This window comes from Myxocyprinus asiaticus, chromosome 12, assembly GCF_019703515.2.
Source record: "Myxocyprinus asiaticus isolate MX2 ecotype Aquarium Trade chromosome 12, UBuf_Myxa_2, whole genome shotgun sequence".
Classification (NCBI taxonomy): Eukaryota; Metazoa; Chordata; class Actinopteri; order Cypriniformes; family Catostomidae; genus Myxocyprinus; species Myxocyprinus asiaticus.
Window position 1 is genome coordinate 14,983,004 of NC_059355.1, and position 12,227 is coordinate 14,995,230.

Genomic DNA, 12,227 nt, shown 5'->3' on the forward strand with positions numbered 1-12,227 from the left:
GTAATAAGAGGTTAAGAAGTACAATTTATGACTCCAGTATTGTCAAATTTTATTGCTGATTTGAAATACTGTATGTCATTTGATTGTAATCTTGACCAACCATTTTTGAGATTTCGGTTTTTCCCCATTCAAGTAGATAGGAGCTGCACTGTCATGACTGGAAATAGCCTCCCGAGAGAGTTCCAAAGATGGCCGAGAGTGGACTGACTTGATAGACTGCAATCAATGTCTTTCTATCATTAAACACAGCTTTCAAGCATTTGTAATCGTGCAAGACATTATTGCGATTGCAAACTTAACTCAATAAATCGTGCAGCCTTAATAGGTACCATACCAATGTCTCAGAAGTAAAAGTTTGCTGTTTATAAAGCATTTGGATAGTATTACCTCATCATGTATAGGTAAGTGCCGCTTTCACAAGTGTCACGTAACAACGTTTTTTCCTCAATGTTACATGTTCTTTACTATTACACGTTCTTTGGAGTGCCCACCCATCTATATTCTGTGGCTATCATTATTTCTGGATTTTGCATTTGAATTCAAAATGTTTTTACAAAGTGTTATGACAATTAATTATAAATGAACCATTGATTTTTCATTTCACCGCTTTCATGCTTAAACCGATTTGCAGAAGATTTTAATTTGGTCATTAATTATCCGATAAATATTGGCGGCTGATACATCGGCGCATTCCTATATAATATATAATACAATATAGCATAATATAATATGACATAATATACTGTACAGAGCCCAACCGATATGGGATTTTTGAGACCGATACCGATTCACCGATATGGTGGCCGATATAGTTAATTTTTGAGCTGGAATGAAAACAGACCTTTTCTATGTGGATTGTTCACCGATTTTGCACCGATATGACTATGCAAAAGTACTCAGAAGGCTGCTTTCTTAAACAAATATTTTTATCAAAGAATATTTGACATTATTATTATACATTGTCAACAAATTCTAGAAATGAACACTGAGAAAATAAAGAATATATAAAAATACAATAAATAGCTTAATAAACATCAGTACTGTATGTTTAGTATAAGTCAATTGCTGACCATTAAAATAAAGAATAAATAAAAAATAAATAGCTAAATAAACAGCAGTACTGTTTAATATCAGTCAAATGCTGACCATTAAAATAAAGAATAAAAATAAAATAAATAGCTAAATAAACAGCAGTACTGTTTAGTATCAGTCAAATGCTGACCATTAAAATAAAGAATAAAAATAAAATAAATAGCTAAATAAACATCAGTACTGTTTAGTATCAGTCAAATGCTGACCATTAAAGAATAAATACAAATAAAATAAATAGCTAAATTAACATCAGTAGTACTGTTTAGTATCAATCAAATACTGACTATTTTAATACTGCCAGTCAATTACTGGCAGGTTGTAAAACAAGAAGCATTTACACCTGCCGAGACAAGAGATTAACAGCGGCAGCGGTGTTAACACTATATTCTGCTACACAAGTTCAGGGGAAACTTTCAACAGTTGGATACCAGACTTCTAAATATTACATTTTATAAATGCAATGGCTGGAATTGTTCAGTTGAATGGGGTACCTAACTAAGAATCCTGAACAAAACAGTTTGGTGAATACATGTTTACACATTAGCTTCCAATCAGCTGACAAGCAATAAAAGTAGCTACATGGTTAGCTAGTTAGCTATAAGCTCATTGTCATGGAGAGTAAAAGATGGACCAGCATTGCGTCTCACCAACTAGGTAACAATGTAGCGTGAAATCAACACTCAGACACAATCCACCACCGCACCGTTGTCTGCTGAGCTGCATAAAGATGCTCTGATGTTTACCTTTCCATCTGCTACATTTGGCTACTGACTGCATTGACAAAATATAGCTGGCTAACAGCAAACAGACATGAGTGACATGGTTGTCAGGGACAGGGTTAACATTATATTAGTTATATTGAAAAGGGAAAATGATGGGGTCATTGTTTATTAATTTTCCAGTATGTATTTCACAAACTAGTTAGCAACTTACAGAGAAGACACCGCTCAACTCCGCACCGCTTAACTCCGCCCTGTCTGCGGAGCCACCGTCAGCTCAGAGTCAGCTCTGTAAACAATAGAGTCAGAGCGCGGACAAACTAAGTAATGACACCAATTCTAAAGTACTGTTTTCTGCATTATATGTTCTGAAAAAAGTTTTCATATCTGCGCATATCAGTAAACATATACGCCAATACTGATATATCGGTCGGGCACTAATACTGTATATATAACACAATACACTTCATCCATCCACTAAAAATCACTGCCACAAGAGTTGATTAAAAGTCACTGACCAAAATTACTCAAAAGGAGCATAATGAAGTTAGTTCTGAGAAAAGCTCTAACATCATTTACAGTGCTGTAAAAAAGTATTTGCCCCAAAGGCAAGGCAACAAAGGCAACCTGAGTAAAAACTAAATACATTTCTCAAATATATATATAATGTTTTTTTGTTTTTTTATTGATGCAAAAATGTTCCCCAACTTTGCTGTAACAACCCATGTGAAAAACTAACTGCCCCCTTAAACTTAATAGCTGGTTGTGCCACCTTCAGCAGCAACAACTTCAACCAAGCACTTCTGATCAGAGGGGGACTTACTCTGTCTTTCACAACACTGTGGTGGAATTTTGGCCCACTCTTCTTTGTGGAACTGCTTTAGTTCAGCCACATTGGAGGGTTTTCGAGCATGAACAGCCTGTTTAAGGTCCTGCCACAGCATCTCAATTGGGTTCAAATCAGGAATTTGACTAGGCCACTCCAAAACTATAATTTTGCTTCTTTTGAGCCATTCAGAGGTGGACTTGCTTTGTATCACTGTCTTGCTGCATAATCCAGTTGCGCTTGAGCTTCAACTCACGGACTGATGACCGGACGTTCTCCTTTAGGATTTTCTGGTAGAGAGCAGAATTCATGTTTCCCTCAATTATTGCAAGTCACCCTGGCCCTGAAGCAGCAACGCATCCCCACACCATCACACTACCACCACCATGCTTGAATGTAGGTATGATGTTCTTTTTGTGAAATTCTGTGTTTGATTTACACCAGATGTAAAGGGACCCGTCTTCAAAACAGTTCCACTTTCAACTCAATCCGCAGAACATTCTCCCAAAAGGTTTGAGGAGCATCAAGGTGTGTTTTGGCAAAATTCAGACGAGCCTTAATGTTCTTTTGGGTTAGCAGTGGTTTTCGCCTCTCCACTCTTCCATGAATGGCATTTTTGGCCAGTGTCTTTCTGATAGCGGAGTTATGACCAGTGATCTTTACTGACGCGAGAGAGGCCTGCAGTTCCTTGGATGCTGTCCTTGGCTTTTTTGTGACTTACTGGATGAGTCGTCGCTGTGCTCTTGGAGGAATTTTGGAAGGTTGGCCACTTCTGGGAAGGTTCAAAACTGCAACAAGTTCTCCATTTGGAGATAATGCTCCCACTGTGGTTCTTTGGAGTCCCGGAGCCTTTGAAATAGCTTTGTTACTCTTCACAGACTGATGTATTTGAATCACCTTTTTCCTCATCATTTCTGGAATTTCTTTCGACCTTGGCATAGTGTGCTAGTGGGTGACCAACTTCATGCTGCTGAAAAAGTTCTATTTAGGTGTTGATTCGATTTAACAGGGCTTTCAGTAATCAGGCCTGGGTGTGTCTAGTCCAGCCGAACCCCATTATGAGTGCAGTTTCATAGATTTGGGGATTTAGTAACTATGGGCAAATACTTTTTCACACAGGCCCAGTTGGTATTGGATAACTTTTTTGCTTCAATATATAACATTATAATTTAAAAACTGTATTTTGTGTTTACTCAGATTGCCTTTGCTTTATGTTAGATTTTGTTTGAATTTTTGAAACAATTTAGTATGAGATATACAGTTGAAGTCAGAAGTTTACATACACCTTAGCTAAATACATTTAAACTCAGTTTTTCACAATTCCTGACATTTAATCGTAAAAAACATTCCCTGTCTTAGGTTAGTTAGGATCACTATTTTAAGAATGTGAAATGTCAGAATAATAGTAGAGAGAATTATTTATTTCAGCTTTTATTTCTTTCATCACATTCCCAGTGGGTCAGAAGTTTACATACAATTTGTTAGTATTTGGTAGCATTACCTTTAAATTGTTTAACTGGTCAAACGTTTTGGGTAGCATTCCACAAGCTTCTCACGATAAGCTGCTGGAATTTTGGCCCATTCCTCCAGACGGAACTGGTGTAACTGAATCAGGTTTGTAGGCCTCCTTGCTCGCACATGCTTTTTCAGTTCTGCCCATAAATTTTCTATCAGACTGAGGTCAGGGCTTTGTGATGGCCACTCCAATACCTTGACTTTGTTGTCCTTAAGCCATTTTGCCACAACTTTTGAGGTATGCTTGGGGTCACTGTCCATTTGGAAGACCCATTTGCGACCGAGCTTTAAATTCCTAGCTGATGTCTTGAAATGTTGCTTCAATATATCCACATAATTTTCCTTCCTCATGATGCCATCTATTTTGTTAAGTGCATCAGTCCCTCCTGCAGCATAGCACCCCACAACATGATGCTGCCACCCCCATGCTTCACAGTTGGGATGGTGTTCTTCAGCTTGCAAGCCTCACACTTTTTCCTCCAAACATAACGATAGTCATTATGACCAAACAGTTCAATTTTTGTTTCATCAGACCAAAGGACATTTCTCCAAAAGTAAGATCTTTGTTCCCATGTGCACTTGCAAACTGTAGTCTGGCTTTTTTATGGCGATTCTGGAGCAGTGGCTTCTTCCTTGCTGAGCATCCTTTCAGGTTATGTCGATATAGGACTCGTTTTATATATATATATATATATATATACACACACACACACACACTTGTCTATCTGTTTCCTCCAGCATCTTCAAAAGGTCCTTTGCTGTTGTTCTGGGATTGATTTGCACTTTTCGCACCAAACTACGTTGATCTCTAGGAGACAGAATGCATTTCCTTCCTGATCGGTGTGGTGGCTGGGGTGGTCCCATGGTGTTTATACTTGCATACTATTGTTTGTACAGATGAACGTGGTACCTTCGGGCATTTGGAAATTGCTCCCAAGGATGAACAAGACTTGCGGAGGTCCACTATTTTGTTTCTGAGGTCTTGCCTGATTTCTTTTGATCTCCCATGATGTCAAGCAAAGAGGCACTGAGTTTGAAGGTAGGCCTTAAAATACATCCACAGGCACACCTCCAATTCAGTACACCTATCAGAAGCCAATTGGCTAATTGTCTAAAGGCTTGACATCATTTTCTGTAATTTTCCAAGCTGCTTAAAGGCACAGTTAACTTAGTGTATGTAAATTTCTGACCCACTGGAATTGTGATATAGTCAATTAAAAGTTAAACAATCTGTCTGTAAACAATTGTTGCAAAAATTACTCATGTTATGCACAAAGCAGACGTCATAAATGACTTGCCAAAACTATAGTTTGCTAATATTAATCTGTGGAGTGGTTAAAACATTAGTTTTAATGACTTCAAACTAAGTGTATGTAAACTTCTGACTTCAACTGTACACAAAAACAGAAGAAATGATGGGGCCAGATACTTTTTTCCCAGCACTGTATTTGCAGATGCCACTTGCTTAGATTACTTGTTATCTGATGCAATGACATTCAGACATGTTAAATGTTAAGAGTCCAAATCGTTCTGGGACAACTGTAAGCCTACACTGTAAAAAATATTCAGTAATTTTACCTGTAAAAGACTGTAAAAATGATACAGTAAAAAAAAAAAAAAAAAAAAAAAAAAAAAAACATTAATTGGTTGACAGTTAGTTAAAAAATAAAAAAAAAGTAAAAATAAGTAAAACATTTTAGATGATTATAATTAATGGTAAAAATGTATATTATGTTTAACAAGAGAGTATGTATAGTTTTGTGTCTTCTTATCTTTAATATCAGTTATATACTTTGGGGTGTTCTGTGTTATATATGATGTAGTTCAGTAAATGTTTTTTGCATTACTTTAATTTCACATGTGTTACCCTGATAATGTTTTGTGTTTGTAACACTAATCACTGTCTCTACATGTATATGTGCCCTTCTGTAGTTACTACGGTGATTAACAATGCATTACAAAGTGAAAAGCAGATTTTTACAGTTTCAGAAGGTTAATGTATCAAGTTTATAAAATGTATTAATGAGCGGTAAAGAACCATAAAATATACAGGCATCAAAATGACATCCCGTAAAGCCTGAAATGTGGTAATCATATTTTTGACTTTAAATGTTTGGCAACCACAGCTTCCTGTAATTTACTGTAAATTTTAATTGTATACAAGCAGAACACTTAGACCCCGTTTCCACCTGGTATTAAGATGCAGTTTTGGTGATGTGCTAAACACAGGTCTAAACGGGGTCTAAAACGTTTTGTGATCAGATCACAAAAATAACATACGTATGTGATCAAAAACACAACTGAATGAATCACATTTGAGGTGTAAACACTAATCTGTCCTGCATGTGAACTGGCAGCAGCAAAGCACCTCCCCTCATCTGTCAATCAACCTCTGGCATTTTCAGAGTCATAAAACAGAGTCCCTCCCTTCCAAATCCAATCACAAGTGGTCACAGAAGACGCATTTAAACGACCAGGTGTAAACAGCGATGTGTCTCACCTGACCACATGTGATCGGATCACCCGAGACGCATCTTAATACCAGGTGTAAACAGGGTCTTAGAGAATATTTAGATCCTCTCAAACTTATCCTACGGCTTTACTTTTTATTTTATTTAATTCATAAATGACATACAAAAGTACTTTGTTTTTTTACCTGGCTGTTGATGTTATTTTCTCCAAACACCAACCAGCCTCCGAGACACGCGGCCAGGAACGAGTGAGATTAGAGTTGTTTTCCCTGTATGTGCTTCTGGATCGCCTGCAGCTCTTTAAACGTGAAGACAAAGCAGGTCAGATTGCTGGAGTGTGTGTATGTGGCATGAGCGATCGCCATCAACTTCTTTCTCAGACTGATGATGTGTGTGGAGGCCATGAAAACCAAACACAGAAGAAGTATATATGAAACTTAACACTTAAACAAAAGATCATTTTATTTATCATGTTTCCAAGCTTCAGAAGTTTCATGTCACATACAAATGAACAATAAAATGGCAGTGAAATGTTTTGTCTAACAGAGCTCACATGTTCCACACATTATGTGCACAAACAGTATATATAAAATCATATTATAATTTTTTCTACCAGTCAAAAGTTCAGACACACCTTTTTATTCTCTATGACTATTTTCCACATTTTAGAATAATAGTAAAATCATCAAAACTATGAAATAACATACTGTAAAAGAGAGTAGGGTAATTATGTAGTGATTAAAAAAAGTAAACAAATCAAAAATCTTATATAACAAATAAATGTCTACAAAATTAATTCCAAGCATTTACTGTACGTATAAGCATTCAGATCAAATGTTTTTTAACCCTCCCATTATGTTCTGGTCATTTTCTACCATGGTAAATCATTTTTAAATACCAGTACAGGAACCAATCTTTCTGACTTTGTCAGGACTATCAAAATGAACCATTTATTATTATTATTATTATTATTTTATTAAAACCGTTTAAGACCATTTAAACAAATCTATTGCGTTTACGGTTCAATTTTGACAAGGGCATCAACTATGTCTTTACACATTATGTTATGCAGATTTGTTTTGTACATCAATGAATTAAGTATTTCTTAAAATATTTTTCTTTCATTTAGCCTCTTTCGCATGCTCTCTCACACACTTTTTTTTGTCTCCCAATGGGACTGCATTTGGTTTACAATCATGCACACGTGCACACAAAACAGATGTAACAAACATAACAAATAAAATATCTCAGATGTATTACATATACAATTAAAATATATCAAAAGGTATGTTGTTTAGTTAGAAAAACAGTATGTTGAGCGGAGTTGTTTTGAGCAGTTACTAGTTAAGAGTTAATGAATCCAAATGGGGGGCCTGGGTAGCTCAGTGGTAAAATACGCTGGCTGGAGTTCACTAGTTCACTAGTTCAAATCCCAGGGCGTGCTGAGTGACTCCAGCCAGGTCTCCTAAGCAACCAAATTGGCCCAGTTGCTAGGGAGGGTAGAGTCACATGGGGTAACCTCCTCGTGGTCGCTATAATGTGGTTTGTTCTCAGTGGGGCGCATAGTGAATTGAGCGTGGTTGCCGCGGTGGATGGCGTGAAGCCTCCACACGCACTATGTCTCTGTGGCAACGCACTCAACAAGCCACGTGATAAGATGCGCAGGTTGACTGTCTCAGATGCGGAGGCAACTGGGATTCGTCCTCCGCCACCCGGACCGAGGCGAATCACTAGGCGACCACAAGGACTTCGAGCGCATCAGGAATTGGGCATTCCAAATTGGGAGAAAAAAAAAATAAAATAATAAATAAAAATAATAATGAATCCAAATGGTTTTCGATGAGAAATTTAGATCAAAATTCACCCACAAAGCAAAAGGTGTATGCAGATTTGGAACGCAATAGAGAAAGTCAAGTATGGACAAACTTTTGACTAGTAGTGCATGTACACAAATAAAGAATATAAGATTTAAGAAAGCATTTCAAATATTGTCTTTTGATGGTAACTGTTAGAAATTGCTACCCGTATATCAACAAACAAACGCAAGAGTCTGCAACACTGAAGATATTTTGACAGAAAAGTGAAAATATAGCCTATTTGAGAGTTCAAAGTTCACTTCACCTGCCGCTCCAGAACAGAAATGTCATTACAAGTGCGTGGGGGGCACGAGTTTGTGCCCCATATCTGAAATAAAGAACACTTGTTATAAACAACAGTGCATAAATACAACTGTTTTACAATGACTTTAAAGTCTAAATTAATTTATCATCTGTGCCTTTGTGTTTAATAAGTTTATCGCTTTCCCAAAGGCAAAACGGAAACATTATTTTTATATGCATGATTAAATATAATCCAATTTTACTTTAGTTTGTAATTGTAAACAGCTTTAGAAAACACATTAATGTCTAGTGCTGTCACTGATAAACATGCATTTAAACTCTGTATAAAGAAAAAAAGAAAAGGTAATTTCAACTCACACAGCTCCATTCCTGAAGCCTTTGGCGACAGCCAAAGCAGTTTTATATTTGTGTTGTTGAAGGAGACTGTTGACTGTGTATAATAAAAGTTTGAAAAAGATGAGTTTTTTTTGTTGTTTTTTTTAAAGAGGGACACTTCCCTGTAACACACAAAACACGTTTCCCCTAAACGTTTTATCGACCAATGGGTTGGGTTATCGTTTGTGAGACCAATCAGGTAGCACTTCCTTTATAAATATTTATATATATATCTTCTAATCAGATCGCTTTCCTTTCCATAAAAATTACTCCTCACCTGATATTTTGTCGAAATTATGACAAAGCAACAAATGATAAACCATTTTGAAAATTAACATGTTTCTAGCCAAATAAATAAACCTTTATTCTAAACTTTCACAAACTGTTTTTGCCATGTTATATAGCTTGACTGCATCCTGAGGGTAGCAATAGCCAACACTCAAAATTTCAGTCATCATGATTTACACATTCCAATTGCATGACAAGTTTCCATCGAATTGTAATATTTAGTACCATATTTTCCAGAATATAAGTCGAGTTTTTCATCATCTGAAAGGTCCTATGATTTATAGTCCAAAGCGACCTATATACATAATTTATACAGGGCTGCCAACTCTCACACATTAAGCATGAGAGTCACGCAATTGACACTATTCTCACGCTCTCACACAACACGTCCCTTTTCTCATGCCGTGATAACGTCGAGGAGCAGAGGTATTCAGACCAATCGGGGAAAGCAGCAGCACAGCACCTCTCCTCTCCAGGATCAGAGCTACACTTTTGTTAGAGCTGTTTTACACAAACTGGGTGCATTAGAAAACGTCTCGGTTACGTACGTAACCTCTGTTCCCTGAGACGAAAGGAACGAGACATTGCATTTATTAACGCATATGGGCAGTGCCTTCCACACCACCTAGTTGAAACCTTTCTACAATAACGCCAATATTCTAATATTGGCTATGGTGTTTGAGCCCCGCCCGTTTTGGTGCAAAGCTGTCTGCTAAAAAAGCAGGTGCACAAACACCATTTCCTCAGAATTTCTGACAAAGAACAAGGAGCGCATCGCTCATACCTCAAGAACTCTGAGTCTTGTAGTGCAGCTAGCGTTCACAATGTCTTGTTCCCTTCATCTCAGGGAACCAAGGTTACGCAAGTAACCGAGATATTCTCTTACGACTCAGTACACTTGACATTGCGTTTATTAACGCATATGGGGAACAGAATCCCATCACGCCTCACTACACGACATAACCTCCCAGAAAGGAATCATGACACCACAGTCTTGTGGGACGGCGACCGACGTGAGTATGCCGCAGTGAGTGACCCTCGTGTTGGGCCAGGAGGGGAGCACTCAGGACGAATATATGAACTATAGTCATATAGTATGAATGGACTCCTTCACGAACCCAGTCGGGAAGGGAGTTTATTTATAATGTAAGTGCTTGTGACTTATAGTAAATTACAACAGCCTAATGCAGGCGGTTGTGTAAAAGATGGGGAGCTCTTCCTAAAAGGGAGGAGCATAAGTATAAATATTTGGCCAATGGATAGCAAGCGCTCTAAACAGAGAGGACTTGCGAAGAGAGAGACGTTACGTCTAGGTTGAAAAACCTTGCAAATGTGTTATGGGAGGACTATCCTGCTGCAAAACATATGTACTGTAAGGACACACCATTCGTCCATGCCCATGAGGAGGCCATGCCTCTAGTGGAGTGTGCTTTAACACCAATTAGGCAAGTCTTACCCTGCGACTTATAAGCCAAGGCAATTGCATCGACATTCCAGTGAGAAAGTCTTTGCTTGGAGATGGACATTCCTTTTGTTTGTCCTCCACAGCATACAAAGAGCCCAAACAGGGCATAACAAATACAACGATTGTTCCTCATCCAAATTAAATGGAGGAGGGAAGGGGGCCTGAAGGTGAACCACCTGTGCTCTGAAGGGCGTGGTTAGGACCTTAGGCACATAGCCTTTTCTGGGTTTGACAGTGGCTCTTGAAAGACTGGGGCCAAACTGCAGACATGAATTGTCGATAGATAGTGCATGTAAGTCACAACCCGTTGAGGCAGTTTACTGGGTCTTTGCCATGTCAGAGACACCAATCAGTGAACACTTTCCATTTTAGTGCGTAGAGGCATCTCCTGGACGGCCTGTAAAATGGTGTTCATAACTGAACGCGTCAGTTCTGGCGTGTTCAGCGCTCTCTGTTCAGGGGCCACACATGCAGGTTCCACATCTTGGGCTGGGGATGCCAGATTGTGCCTTGCGCCTGAGAGAGGTGATACCTCCTCAGCTGCATTTCCGATGGCGAGCTGTACAGCATCTCTATCATTTCTGGAAACCATGGCTGGTTGGGCCATTTCGGCGCAACCAATAGAATGGTTTCCTTGTCTTCTCGGACTTTGCACATGACAGAGTGAATCAGGCACACCGGGGGAAATGCATATTTGCATTTTTCCATCCATTTGTGGGCCATTGCGTCCACTCCCAGCTGGGCTTGGGACTTTGAGTACGAGAGGGGACAGTGGGTGATCCCCAGTGAGGCAAACAGATCAATTTCTGCTTTGCTGAATATTTCCCAAATCCTCAATACAGTTTGAGGATGAAGTCTCCATTTGCCCGGTATCACCCCTTGGTGTGACAATAGGTCTGCACCATTATTCAGGTGGTCTGGGACATATGTCGCTCTCAGGGAGAGATGACGCTCGCTCCATAGGAGGTGGTGACGCGTCAGTCTCAACAGTGGCGATGAATGAATTCCGCCTTGGCAGTTTATATATGCCACAACTGTCATGTTGTCTGAGCGAATCAGGACATAACAGTTTGCCATTTCTGATTACAAAGCTTTTAAGGCTAGGAATACAGCCGATAGCTCTAGGTGGTTGATGTGCCATGCTTTCTTCGCCCCTGAATAGGTGCCAGAAGTCGGGTGTCCATCGCACACGCCCCCAACCTGTGTTGGAAGCATCAGTAGTGACCACTTTCCACCTGACAATCTGCCCCAGCGCGACACCTCGCTGGTAAAAGGCAGGAGCTGTCCAAGGTGCTAAAGCAGCTATACAGTGGCGGGATAAAGTGATGCACATGCACCCATGGCACCAAGCAGGTT